A 9,946-nucleotide genomic window follows, 5' to 3' on the forward strand; every position below is an offset into this window, starting at 1 on the left:
AATCGGGGGAGGGCAGGGCAAGGCACCCAGGCTCCGTCTGAGCACACAGAGTGGGATGGAGTTACTAAGGGCCCAGAATGTGGGTGGGAGTGGGAGTGGGGGATGGCCGAACCTCTGTTTACCAAATGGGTGTGGGGTATTAGAGTAACAATACCCCTTGTTGCAGGAGTGGGACAGAGGAAATACCTGGAGCAGGAGGTCCCTGTTGTGATGGGAAGGATTGCCATGCAGAGGCCAGGGTGAGTGGCAGGTATTGGGCAAGTCTTTAGGCCTTCCAGTGAACTGGGAGGGAGGGGAGGAGGAAGGTAGGCAGACCAGTGGCCATGGAGCTGACCCCAATTCACAGCACCCATGTGTGTCAGGGTGGACTTGTACCCCATGGGGGTTCAATGACTGATTTTTCAGTCTTTCCAGGTGCCTCTGGGTGGCCTTGAACCACCAACCTTTCAGCTGGCAGCCAAGTGTGTCAGTTGTATGTACCACCCCAGGACTCCAAGACGGTAGGCAAGGTGAGAAGATGGTCTGATTTGATTTCCTCTGATGGAGGAGGTGTTATCATTCCCTAAAGCCTCAGACCCTGAAGGGGATGGGGGGAGTATTACCCATGGTTCAAGTTTGAGGCCAGTCTCTCAGGGGATGGTTGAGGTTGTTGGCTGCTGCTGCCATTCTTCTGGGTTCTTCAAAGTAAACACTTACAGAAGCTGGCAAGTTCAAAGTTCCTGGATCAAATGTCAAGCTGGAGGCTTTTCCACATCAAGCTGGAGGCTTGATATTGAGGGAATGACAACTAACATCATGAAAGAAAATGTGTATAAATGTTGAATGAGAAACTATCACCCAAATCAATAAAATGTTTTTTTTTTTTAAAAAAAAGTCTTGCCATCAGGGACTCCTGGTAAGATGGAGGAATAGGCAGACAAGTGATACAGACCCTCTTCAACAAAGAAAAGAAAAATCAGTTGACAGAGATACAGAAGATAATCCTGGAGCCCTGAGTTTTGAAACAAACTATACAGAAGTGGATTAGGCACCAACTAGTGAAAAAACCTGAACAAAAACAGTGAGTACAGATATGGTTGGAGCTGCAGACTGTCAGCTACTCTGACAGCCTGAATATTTCCAAGTGGTGTTGGGACCTGATAATTGACCAAAAGATCAGCCCTAGTCACCAAGGGCTGCAGGAACAATTGCGTTGGTGGCCTATGACTAGGAAGGGAAACGGCAAGGAGAAAGACAAACTGAGCTGTTGACTTTCCACTGTCCAGAGGGCACAGCCATTTTGATTGTTTACATGCAGCAGCCATTTTGGATATTTAAAGTGACCAAGGGTGCAGCCATTTTGAATGATTACAAATGGCAACCATTTTAGATTTTAAAGTGATAGCATTCTCATTTGAATTCCGGGGACCCAAGAATAAGCTCTGTCTGCCAAGGTCAGCAGGGACATACAAGAGGCTGACAACAGGACAGGAGACAGGTGGTGAGTGCATAAGTGCTGTCAACTAGTGAATAGAGGAACACAGCACAGTACCCTGCTTGTGTAGATAACATACAAACAAAACAAAATGAAAATCATAGGCAAGTCACTCCAACATAAAATCACCAATTAAATATAAACACAAAAATGTCACAACACCTCAGAGACAGCAGAGCATCACAGTCCACACAAAGAAGCAAGATAAAGCAGGGGAAACAAGGGACCAGGATACAGACCCAAAACACATCTCTGAGCATTGGAATGCCCTGATGGGAATTCAAAAAAATTGTATTTAGGTATCTTCAACAAATTGAGAGACAGACCAAGGAAAACACAGAGAGAACCCTAGAACAATTTCAAAAGACAATACAAGAACAAAATGACAAAATAAATGAAAAATTAGGATGCAAAATCTACACACAGAAATCCAGAAGATTAATACTAAATTCTCAGAAATAGATAAATTGTTGAATGGGCAAAGGAGCAGAATTGAATCAATGGAAGACAGAATTAGGGAGATTGAAGACAAATACCTGAACACTACTTTGGAAAGGGATAATCAGAAAAAGATCAAAACAAAATGAAGAAAGCCTAAGGTTCATATGGGATACCACCAAAAGGAATAACCTATATGTAATCAGAATTCCAGAACAGGAAGAGACACATAAAACCACAGAGAAAATTGTCACAGATTTGTTGGAAGAGAATTTCCCTGATATGATGAAAGATGAGAATATATCCATTCAAGAAGTCCAATGAACCCCAAACAGGATAGACCCCAAAAGAAAATCACCAAGATATATCATCGTCAAACTTACCAAAACCAAAGACAAAGAAAGAATCATGAGAGCAGCACGAGAGAAATGAAAAGTTACCTACATGGGGCAACCAATAAGACTTAGCTCAGATTTCTCAACAGAAACCATGCAGGCAAGAAGACAATGGGATGGTATACGTAAAACACTGAAAGAGAAAAATTTCCAAAAAAAATATTATGTACCCAGCAAAATTGTCCCTCAAATATGATGGTGAAAATAGGACATTTACAGATAAGCAGAAATTAAGGGAATTTGTTAAAACCAGACCAACCTTACAAGAAATGCTAAAGGAAGCCCTTTGGACAGAGAAGGAACAACAGCCAACAACTGACCATTAACACATGATGATATAATCCAGAAACCAACCCAGCTATGGAAATATCCAAAGTAAAGAAAACTACAAGATTATAAACAGGGAACCAGAGACACCAACTGACAAAGGAGGATAACTACAAACCAAAAGGAGCTCTGGTAGCATAGTGCCTAAGGTACTTGACTGCTAACCAGAAGGCTAGCAGTTCAAACCCACCAGCCACTCCTCAGAAGGAAGGTTGGGTAAACTACTTCCGTAGTGATACTGCCTCAGCAACCCAAGGAGGGGTCGCTATGAGTCGGGTCCAACTCGACAGCACATAACAACAACACAACAACAAACCAAAAAGAGGGAAAAAACTGTTGTTACAGAACTTCTAGATGGCAGGGAAGTCAAGACAACTACAAGATAGAACAGACTGTTCTAAACTTAGGAAGAAACTATAAATCACAGGGTAACCTCAAAGAAATGATAAACCTTCACATCAAAAAAGAGGACCAGCATAAATATTCAGCAAATACTAAAACAATAGCAATGAAGGAAGTGGTAACATGATTCATAAACAAAACGAGCTCAGCACAGAAAATTATATGGAACAAAGAAATCAACACCACAAAAAAACGCATAACAAAATTAACAGCAAGAAATTCATATTTGCTGATAATTACATATCTGGCAAGCAACTTATCTAAGATTCATGGCGAAAGAGTGGATGACCAAACTATGGTACATACACATAATGGAATGTTATGCAGCAATAAAGAATAATGTAGAGTCTGCAAAACATAGCATAACATGGATGAACTTGGAGGACATTATGCTAAGTGACTTAAGTCAATCACAGAAGGACAAATATAGTATTAGTTCATTGTGGAGCATCAAGGAAAGGTTTATGTATGGAGGGAAACTTTCTTTGTTGGTTGCCAGGGGTTGAAGGGGTGGGGATGGAACACTGCAAAAAAAAAAAAAAAAAATGCATCGACCCATGTCACTTTAGTCTTGTCTATTTCACTGTACATAAACTATATTTCAATAAAATGGATTAAAAAAATCTTGCCATCCAAAATCCTTAAATCAACCACATCTGCAAAATCTTTTTCCCATGTAATATATCCGTAAGTTCTGAGTATCACAACATGGGCAACTTTGGTGGTCCATTATTCTATCATGTTGTTGTTTTGTGCCGTTGAGTCAGCCTCGACTCATAGCAACCCCTCCTTAGGTTTCCAAGGCAGTATCACTACAGAAGTAGATTGCCCCATCTTCCTTCCAAGGAGTGCCTGGTGGGTTTGAACTGCCAGCCTTCTGGTTAGCAGTCAAGGCACTACGCTACCAGAGCTCCTTATTCTATTATAGGTGGTATTATTTTGTTCTAGGTCCTTAATTTCATTATATTTTCTTTTTTTTTTTTTTTCCTAAATTTCTTGAAAATGTTCCTAAGTATTTCACTGCCTGAGTTTAACACAACATTGAGAATATTTTCTTTATACCTGAAAAACAACATTTCAATATAATGATTGTGGGTTGCCCTTTTTCCATATAGCTCTTAGCATCCTGCTGAAAAACCTTGAAGACAGTATGTTATTTTCATACTTTGTACATGATATTATTTCTCTACCTTGACACCTAAAGAATTCAGAGTTGTGAAATCTAATCAGAATATGTCTTGATGTTAAATGTTTTTTATTATTTTTTCCCCATCATGCAGTAGCCTTTTTCAATGTGCTCAATCACTCTTTTTCTTCATTTCAGGAAACTTTCTTCTATCAGTCTCTGAACACTTTTTCAGTTCCATCCATTTGCTTATGTATTTGAGTGTTATCAGTTGTCTTCACATTGGTTTGATTGTCTTTGTTCATCCTCCATATCTATTACTTCCCATAATTACCTAATGTTTCATTCTTTTATCTGCTTTCATTATGATTATCTCAAGCTTTTTCTCTGTCAGTATAATACTTTCACCTGTGCTATTCTATTATCAGATATTTCTAATTTCTTTATTTGTTCTTTTAATATGTTGGTTTAGTTCTCAGTTTCTTTTATTTGCTGTGCAGCATCCCTTATTTATTTATTTATTTTTATGTGCTCTATCATCTTCTCCCAGAGATACTACATAATTCATATTTTTATTAAATTGCTCAACAACACAACTCATTTGTGGGGATTTTTTTTTTCTGCCTTGTTTTCCTGAAAACTGGATTCCTTGTTTGTTTCTTACTTTTACTTGTATCCGTTACTGTTTTTATCATTACTAAAGTATGTTTTCATAATTACCTAGCACTTCTCCTTCCTCATGCTCAATCTGAACTCCTCTATCTCAAAAACACTTCTCTTTAGCACTGTGCCTTTACCACTTTTACAACTTTCCTTTAATATCTGTTTGTGTCTCCTCTCAGCTACTCAGCTATAATTCAAAGACCGGATAGCTCATGTTTAATCATAGACTGAGTAATGTAAGGGGAAGAAAAGATAAAAAAAGATCAACCGAGGCTGCGTATGGTCTTATTTTGTGCAAAATTATACACTAAAATTACAGAGTTTATGGGAGGAAAAAAAGATTTGAAAAACTTCACTCAAAACCCGTGCAACTTTGTATCCAGACCATAAATACAAACAACACTGTTGTTATGGTTGTTAGGTGCCCTTGAGTTAGGTGCCAGTTGAGTCTCATAGCGACCCTATGTACAACAGAATGAAACTCTGCCCAGCCCTGCCCCTTCCTCACAATGCTTGCTATGTTTGAGCCCCTCGTGTCAGCCACTGTCTCACTCCATGGCGTCACCCTCTTTTTCGCTGACCCTCTACTTTACCAAACATGATATCCTTCTCTAGGGATTGGCTGTTTCTGACAAAATGACCAAACTAAGTAAGACAAAGCCTGGCCATTCTTGATTCTAAGGAGCATTCCAGCTGTACTTCTTCCAGGACAGATTTGTTCCTTCTTCTGGAAGTCCACAAACAATAACAACCCAAATAAAATACTAGAACAGTTAAATATCTGCTGGTATTTGTTGGGAGAAAAGTCTCCCTGCATTTATTGCTTTCTTGCAAGGTATATACTTTCCGAACATTGACTAGTGTGATAGTTAAGGTTGTGAGTATACTTAGCTGGGCCATTGTTCTGAGTGGGTTATTCCCCACAATGAGATTATACACATCTCCATGGTGGAATCTGCTGTGAGCAGCTAAGTACTTAAAGGGGGGATTACCTTCAGGATGTAGCCTGCTCCCAGTATATACGGAGAAGCTATGAGAAAGGTCCCTAGCTTTTTGGCACATTTTGGGCCATGTTGCCTGCTGATTTGGGGATCATTTCCTGGATTTGAACTTGCGACCTGATGTGTTGCCTGATGATCTTGGGATTGTGCTATTTTGCCTTCTGATCTTGAGTTTGTTAGCCTTAGCAGCCAGCAGCTGCATGAGTTAGACAGAAGAAGCCTCCAGCTCCAGTGGGCCTGGAACAAGGGTCAGAGCTGAAGCTGAAGGTCAAGGGGCCTTCACCCAGCCCCTGGAGCTGTTGCTGTTGTTTCTGTTGTTTGCCGTCGAGTCGGCCCCGACTCATAGGGACCCCTCCTTGGGTTTCCAAGGCAGTATCACTACGGAAGTAGGATTGCCCAACCTTCCTTCCGAGGAGTGGCTGGTGGGTTTGAACCGCCAGCCTTCTGGTTAGCAGTCAAGTGCCTTAGGCACTACGCTACCAGAGCTCCTGGAGCTAGCACTCTCAATTCAGACATCTATCCCACTTAGCTGTAAGAGGGTAAATTCCTATTTGTTAAAGCCATCCACTTGTGATATTTCTGTTATAGCAGCACTAAAGAACCAAGACAATTAGATTTTTCAAGGATGATTGAATAACAGATACAAGATACAGAACATTCCCTCCTGAGTGACATTCCAAAATAGTGAAGTACTCTTCACTATTTGCTTATGTTCCAGTAATGAGTAATCTCTCTTCAGAAGAAGAATGTTCCATTCACTAGCAACTGTGATATAAAGTTTCCTAAATGTGTGGTTTGTCTCCTGTTATGCAAATCAACTGCATATGCCATCAGGACCCTGCCCTTATTTGCATTTCCCTATGGGGAATCGGTAAGGAGCTCTGGTACCACAGTTGTTAAAACATTCAGCTGGTAAGCAAGTTCTGTGTTTCAAATGCATTATCCTCTCTATTGGACAATGATAAAGAGACTGCTTCCGTAAAGATTTACAGCCTTGAAACCTATGGGACAGTTCTACTCTGTCCTAAAGGGTCACTGTGAGTGGAATTGATTCAGTGGCAGTGAGTTTGGTTTACAGAGAATTGAGTGTGAGGAACTGATGCAAGATGCTACTCTGGCTATTATTTTTGCTGTGAGTAATAAACTGCCTGTGTCTCTGATCCAGGACACTTGTGGCTTAAAATAGTTATAGATGTAGGTGCAGATGCAGATATATATACTGTGACAGGCTAATTTCTTAACTTACAAGTAGTATAAAATCTCTCAGATCATTCACAGTTTCTGACTTAACAGCATTTGTCCTCAACATCATAGTCATTCAGACCTTAAACTCTGGGAATTTATTTTCTTTCTTTGAGATCTGGGTCTGTCAACACATTGGTTTCCAAGTGCCCAATCTTACTAATATTAAACATTTTATTGCTTTATTTGGTAATCAATTTTTAATACAGGATGTAATGTCTTTACAACTTCATCAACTGCATTCATAGCTTTACCAAACAATTTGATATTTTGTTGTTTGTTGTTAGGTGCCATCGAGTCATTTCCAACTCATAGCAACCTCGTATACAACAGAACAAAACACTATACAGTTTTGTGCCAGCCACATAATCCCTGCTATATCTAAGCCCATCATTGCGGCCACTATGTCAATCCATCTCATTCAGGGCCTTCCCCTTTTGTGTTGACCCTCCACTTTTCCGGGAGCTTTGGTAGCATGGTGCCTAAGGCACTTGACTGCTAACCAGAAGGCTGGTGGTTCAAACCTAACAGCCACTCTTCAGAAGGAAGGTTGGGCAATCTACTTTCATAGTGATACCACCTTAGAAACCCAAAGAGGGGTCACAATGAATCTGGTCCATCTTGATGGCACATAACAACAACAACAACAACAACCACTTTACCAACCATGAGATCTTTCTCCAGAGAATGGTCTCTTCTGACAATATGACTAAAGTAGGTGAGAGGAAGTCTGGCCATTCTCACTTCCAAGGAGCATTCCAGCTGCATTTCTTGCAGGACAATCTGTTAGTTCTTTCAGCAGTCCATGGTACTCTCAGTTTTCTTCGCCAACACTACAACTCAGAAACATCAACTCTTCTTCAGTCTTCCTTATTCATTGTCCAGCTCTCACATGCATATGATGCGATTGAAGATACCATGGCTTGGTTTAGGTGCACATTAGTCTTCCAGGAGACATCTTTGCTCTTCAGCACTTGAAAGAGGTCTTTTGCAGCAGATTTTCCCACTGCAATACGTCCTCTGATGTCTTGTCTGCTGCTTCCATTGGTGTTGATTCACAACTTCAGTCTTCTCTCCATTTATCGTGATCCTGCTTGTTGGTCCAGTTGTGAAGAGTTTTGTTTTCTTTATATTGAGGTGAATCCATACTGCAGATTGTAGTCTTTAATATTCATCAGTAAGTGATTCAAGTAATCATCACTTTCAGCAAGCAAAGTTTTGTAATCTAAGTATTGCAGGTTGTTAATGAGACTTCCTCCAATCCTAAAGCCATGTTCTTCTTCATATAGTCCATCTTCTCAGATCATTTGCTCAGCATACAGATTTAATAAGCATGGTGAAAGGATACAACCCTGCTGTACTCCCTTCCTAATTTTAAACCATGCAGTGTCCCCTTGTTCTGTTTGAATGACAGCCTCCTGGTCTATGTACAAGTTCCTCATGGGTACAATCAAGTGTTCTGGAATTCCCATCATTCTCAATAATTAAATCCATAATTTATTATGATCCACACAATTGAAAGCTTTTGGTTAGTCAATAAAACACAAGTAAACATCTTTCTGGAATTCTTCCCTTTCAACCAAGATCCATCTGACATCAGCAATGATATCCCTCCTTCCATGTCCTCTTCTGCATCTAGCTTGCATTTCTGGAAGTTCTCTGTCAATATAGTCAATATCTGTCAATATAGCTGCAACAGGTTTTTAATTATCTTCAGTAAGATTTTACTTGCATGTGATATTAATGATATTGCTCAATAATTTCCACATTCTATGGGATCAGCTTTCTTTGGAGTGGGTACAAATATGGATCTCTTCCAGTCAGTTGGCCAGGTAGCTGTCCTCCAAATCTTTTGGCATAGTTGAGTGAGTGCCTCCAGTATGGCAACCTTACAAATAGCACTGAAACACTGTCTGATATCTGAGACTGATATCTTAGGAAACAGTAATTCTTGAAACCACTAAACTGACTACTATTTGCACTAAAATAAGACACATTTAAAACATGCAAAACTTTTTCTTAGGGTCTTTATGTATTGCTTAGCTTTTCTCTTTAACTGTGAGAAAGATCTGCCCTGATCACTTCAAAATATGTTACCATCATTCTATATGAACAAATTTACATGTGAAAATGTGTTATAACAGAAAACATTATATTAGGAAAAATTCTCAGATGTTTTTACACACTGATTTAACTTAAGGAGCATAGGAGCTAAGTTAGTCTAAATTGTTTTGGGCCATCACATTTTAATACTGATATTAGCTTGTCCTCCTTTCCTTGTTTGATTACTACAGGATGAATTTCTTGCTTTTCTTTTCCTTTTTTGGGGGGGGTAGGTTGGGATGTGGGTTAAGCTTATCATTATAAGAAAGATATTTGTGACCAGCTACACACCCATTTTATGGCCTAGTTATATACAACAAGTCTTTTGCTTGACGGAGTTTTCTTACATTTCAAAAATCACTTGTCAGTGGCAAGTTACAATATGATATAGTGCAGTATGAAGAACAGGTTACTTATGAATCAAAGCACTTCACCTTTATTGTAGTTTTCTGCCAAGAAATCATGTGTAATCATCTGAAAACAATGTAATATCTGTGGGCTCCAGAAATTCACCTAGAATATATGGGCCTGGTTAGACTTAAACCTTCTAAATTCCTTGCAGTTTTAAAGAGCTTATAATCCATGGGAAGACCCGATAGACATAGTTTTCTTTAGTCCTCCCACTGTTGTTGTTATGTGCCATTGAGTTGGACCCAACTCACAGCGACCCCTCCTTGGGTTGCCGAGGCAGTATCACTACGGAAGTAGATTGCCCCATCTTCCTTCCGAGGAGTGGCTGGTGGGTTTGAACCACCAGCCTTCTGGTTAGCAGTCA

This window comes from Orycteropus afer, unplaced genomic scaffold (assembly GCF_000298275.1).
Source record: "Orycteropus afer afer isolate SDZICR_OR568_19922 unplaced genomic scaffold, OryAfe1.0 scaffold00054, whole genome shotgun sequence".
Lineage (NCBI taxonomy): Eukaryota > Metazoa > Chordata > Mammalia > Tubulidentata > Orycteropodidae > Orycteropus > Orycteropus afer.